We start from the raw sequence: 5,215 nt of genomic DNA on the forward strand, positions 1-5,215 counted from the left end.
AAAAAAAGCACAGTACTGGCGTAAAATAGACACATAGACCAATGTAACAGCATAGAGAACCCAGAAATAAATCCATACATCTAGAGTGAATTCATTTTTCATAATGGCATCTAGAACATGTGCTGGGAAAAGGACAGTCTCTTCAGTAAATGGTGTTGGAAAAACTGGATAACTATATTCAAAAGAATGAAAGTACACCCACATCTCTCGCCATACACAGTCAAATCAAAATGGATTAAAGACTTAAATCTAAGCCCTGACATTGTGAAACTACTACAGTGAAACATTGAGGAAACTCTACAGGCCTTTGAACAGGTGAAATATTTCTTGAGCTGTATCGAGCAAGCATGAGTGACCAAAGCAAAAATGGACAAATGAGGTCAAATCAAGTTAAACAACTTCTGCACAGCAAAGAAAACAATTAACGAAGTGAAGAGACAACCCATAGAAAGGGAGAAAATATTTGTAAACTATTCATCTAACAAAGAATTAATAACCAGAATATATAAGGGTCACAACTCAATAGGAAATGATTTAATAATCTGATTGAAGAATGGGCAGAAGATCTGAATAGACATTTGTCAAAAGAATACATAAAAGTGGCAAAAAGGTCTATGAAAATGTACTCGACGTCACTGATCACCAAGAAATACGAAACAAAATTACGATGAGATATCATCTCACCCCAGTTAAAATGCCTTTTATCCAAAAGTCAAGCAATAACAAATGCTGGTGAGGATGTGGAGAAAAGGGAACCTTTGTACCTTATTGGTGGGAATGTAAGTTAATACAACTACTATAGAGTACAGTATGGGTGTTTCTCAAAAAATTAAAACTAGAGCTACCGCATGGCCCAGAAATCCCACTGCTTGGTATATACACGAAAGAAATGAGACTCATTTATCAAAGAGATGTATGTACTCTCACGTTTACTGCAGCACTATTCACAACAGCCAGGATTTGGGAACAACCTAAGTGTCAATCGACAGATAAATGGTTAAAGAAAATGTGGTACTTAAACAGAATGGACTACTACTTAGCCATAAAAACAAATGAGATCCTGTCATTTGCAACAACATGGATTAAACCTGTCATTACGTATGCACATAGGGTACCTGTTGGCAGCGGTGCTCCAGTGCGCTCCAGGGTAAGTGTGGGAGGCAGTGGGTGGGTCCCTTGTGAGTGTGGAGAAAGCACTGAAGCAGCTGGAAGCACACGGCACGAGAAGGAATGTACCTTCACCAGCAGAGTCAGATGGACGTTTCTGACTGCACTGCGGAAAGTACATGCTCAGTGCCTAAGGGACGCTGCGTCGGTAAGAGACCTCTGGGTGCAAGCTGTGTGCCTGGGGGCCCAAATGCACAGCTTGGAGCAAAAACTGTGGGTAAGGAACCTCCAGGTGCAGACATTTAGAGGCCCAGATAAGCAGCCTGGAACAGGAAACAAAGAATGAAGGAAAGAAAGAAGAAACAACCACGAAACAAATAACAACATGGCAGGAAACACAGAGACAGCCGTCACTGTGACCTTGAGGCTGTCCTCCCTGCAGGGGATTCCCCCTGCCCCCCGTTCAGTCTAATGCTGAGGAAGGAGGAAGAGGCTCCCCGCTGCAGGCTCGCCCTGTGATCTGTCACAAGGTAGAACATGAGCAGAAATGGGACCTCAGGGGCGTGCTCAGAGACCCCCTACTGTGGAACGCACTTCCCATAGTGCCTATACCCTCTCTGAGCTGCGGGAGTTAGGCAAGCAATGTGGGCAACATTTGGGGGAGCTCCTCCCTGCCTGGTTAGTCTGCCTTTGGGATGAAGGAGCTGACAGCATTTCCTGCTCCACCTCTAAGATGGAGAAGCTGGCTTCTATTACAACTTACCCCTCCCTTCCTCAGCGGTTACAGCTGAGCCGATGGTGAACACAGGGACAAGGTGGCCACACTCTGACTGAGTGGCTGATGGCAGCCATAGGGACTGTGTGGACCGATGCCAGTGCAATACCAAAAACTGTCAGTAGATGGCAGTGGCATACCAATTTGGTGCAGGTACTCCAGGAGCTGGGCACATGGCAGACCATGTTTGATCTGAATACCTGGGGGCCAGATGATGGATCTTTTATCTCTTATTTGAGGAATCTTGTTCTGGGCTCAGTGCACCTAAGTGCTTTTGCCTCTCTGGCCGCTGTTCCCACCCCGTATGTGGGATATCGCATACATGAAGTGACTACTGCTATGGTAGCCCTCGAGGAGGCAGAAGGCCATCAACCGGACCAGGGAATTGTGACATAAAGAAGAGGAAGATGCTCCATCCACAGGTACCCATCCCCCGAGATAAAAGAGGGCTCCAGTGGGTGATCCGCATGAAGACGTGGATTGATTTAATTTCAGCTGGGTTGATCCAGTGAAAATTGACAGACATCCCAATAGAATGCTGTTGGCTCTGTGGAGGCAATTGTCCCCAGAGAAACAATTCTGGAAAATACTCAAGAGGGGACAAAACAATGTTGCTCAGCCCAGTCCCACCCAGACGCTTCAGCTCAAGGACTATTTGCAGATGGGCGGAGATACGAAGCCTTTCCTGTTTGGTTAGGAAACTGGCTGAGGTGCCTGGCTTGGAGGGGAACCAGACGACCAAAGGCCATATGTGGAGCTGGCAATCCACTGGTCCGCCACTAATGTATGACGGGTCCTAGCGCTGGTAAATACTGGTGCAGACTGCAATCTTGTTTACGGGAACCCACATAAGTTTCCGGGCAGAGTTGCATTTATTGATGTTTATGGGGGCCAGTCAGTGATGGTGAAACCTGAGTCTCTGCATTTTGGCATTGGCCACTTGGCTCCTCCACCATACACTGTGCATGTCTCTTCCATACCTGAATATATATTGGGGATGGACATTTTGCATGGTCTGGACTTGTACACCATGGCCAGAGAATTCAGACTCGAGTCCATGTAGTAAAGCCGGTACTTCATGGATATACGTATCACTGGCCCCAAGTTCTGCCACAGCCCTGACGGGTTACCTCCACTCGTCAATACTGTTTGCCAGGGGGATATATGGAGATAACTGAAGCTATTAAGAAATTAGGGGAGGTGCAAATAGTGCATAGCGTCAATATGCCCTACAATTCCCTGATATGGCCAGTCAGAAGGCCTAATGGGACTTGACAGATGACAGTAGATTGTTGAGAACTGAATAAAGTAACACCCCCTCTGCGTGCAGCTGTACCTTCCCTTGTGGATTTGATGGACAGCTTGACAATGGAACTGGAAGAGTACCACTATGTTGTAAATTTGGCTAATGCATTCTTCTCCATTGATATTGCTCCAGAGAGCCAACAAGAATTTGCCTTCACATGGGAAGGACAACAATGGACTTGCACCATGCTGCCACAGGGCTATGTGCATAGCCCCACTGTTTATCATGGTCTTGTCGCCACGGATTTAGCCACCTGTAAATGTCCAAAAGAGGTCCACCTGTTCCATTATATTGATGATATTATGTTAACCTCTTATTCTCTTGCACATTTAGAGGTGGCAGCGCCCCTGTTGTGGCAACATTTGGCAGTATGCAGTTGTGCCATCAAGAAATCCAAAGTCCAGGGGCCTGGATTGTCTGCCAAATTCTTGGGAGTTATTTGATCAGGTAAGATGAAGACGATACCAGAGGCCATCATTAATAAAATCCAGGCATACCCCCAACCCACCACGGTGAGGCAGCTGTAGACCTTTGTAGGCCTCTTTGGCTGCTCACACCCAAAGACTTTTTGTAGGCCTCTTGGCCGTTCATGCTCCATTTGGCTCAAATGATAAAAGCATTGTACGGGTTGACCAACAACATCTAGAGCACTGCTTCCTAAATGTTACTGTGCTTACAAACTACCCAAGTATCTTGCTGCAATTCAGGATATTCGGCAGGCTCTAGCAAACTCCAAGGTGATGCTGATGTGTCTGGTCCAATGACTACACTTTGTATCAAAGGTTTAAAGAAAAAGACTTGGCTTCAAGTGCCTGTCATACGAAAAGGAGACCCACACCAGATTCTACTAGCATTACCTTTATAGAGGCTGTGCTCCCCTTTCTGCTGTTGTCTCTCTTCCACCGCTAGATCTCTACAGAGTGAGAAATCCAAGTTGATAAAGGTTAGAAATAAGGTAGGGAAAATAACTGCGGAAAGACTTAATACACAAAGAGACAATGGCCAGACCACTTACAGTAGTAGATCTCTGACAACTCACATCAGATGCCCAGGAAACCAAACCACAACTTCTGTAGCAATCAACCCAGGAAGTCAGACGACAACCTTTGTAGTAACAAACTCAGTTGGTCAGGACTAAGTCACTGCTGCCAACTTCCCTGTATTTGTTCTCAATTTCAATCAGGACAAACAAAAGGAAAGCCAAATACAAAATCAATTGTGTAAGATGACATGCGTCCAGGTAAACTGTCTCAGTCCTTCTCATGACAACAACCTGCCATCAGAGTCCCTACATAGCCTCTTTTTCTTTTTGCATTACTAAAAAGCTTTCCCACTATCTGTCAGTCTTTGAGTCTCCATCAAACATGGATAATATTAATAGGTAATGGTAGCCAACTCCCTTGTTGCAGCAACCTCTGAATAAATAGCTTCACTTGTTTGTTCTTTGGTGGGTAGACTTTGTTTATTCTCATAACACAAACATTTGCCATACTGCAGTCTTCCAAATCAGAACCAATCAATCTTGAGCTGGGTGAAAGGATAAATTCTGATTTTTAATTAGATATGCAGTTATTTGCATAAATTCGGGTTCAAGGTGCCTTTCACAGAGAAGGAAAGGAAAGAATGCTTTCTTTCAGGTACTATAAAAGTGTGGTACTTATTCAATGAGGGAATGGATTAACTGCATCATAAAAATGTTAAGAAGAAACAAGAAAAAAGGTTTGTAGAAAGTATTGCAGCAGCCGGGCGCAGTGACTCACGCCTGTAATCCCAGCACTTTGGGAGGCCGAGACGGGCAGATCACGAGGTCAGGAAATCGAGACCATCCTGGCCAACACAGTGAAACCTCGTCTCTACTAAAATACAAAAAAAATTAGCGAGGCGTGGTGGCAGGTGCCTGTAGTCCCAGCTACTAGGGAGGCCGAGGCAGGAGAATGGCGTGAATCTGGGAGGCAGAGCTTGCAGTGAGCCGAGATTGCGCCACTGCACTCCAGCCTGGGTGACAGAGCGAGACTCTGTCTCAGAAA

Source organism: Rhinopithecus bieti, unplaced genomic scaffold (assembly GCF_001698545.2).
Source record: "Rhinopithecus bieti isolate Rb0 unplaced genomic scaffold, ASM169854v2 scaffold_1295, whole genome shotgun sequence".
In the NCBI taxonomy this organism is placed as follows: domain Eukaryota; kingdom Metazoa; phylum Chordata; class Mammalia; order Primates; family Cercopithecidae; genus Rhinopithecus; species Rhinopithecus bieti.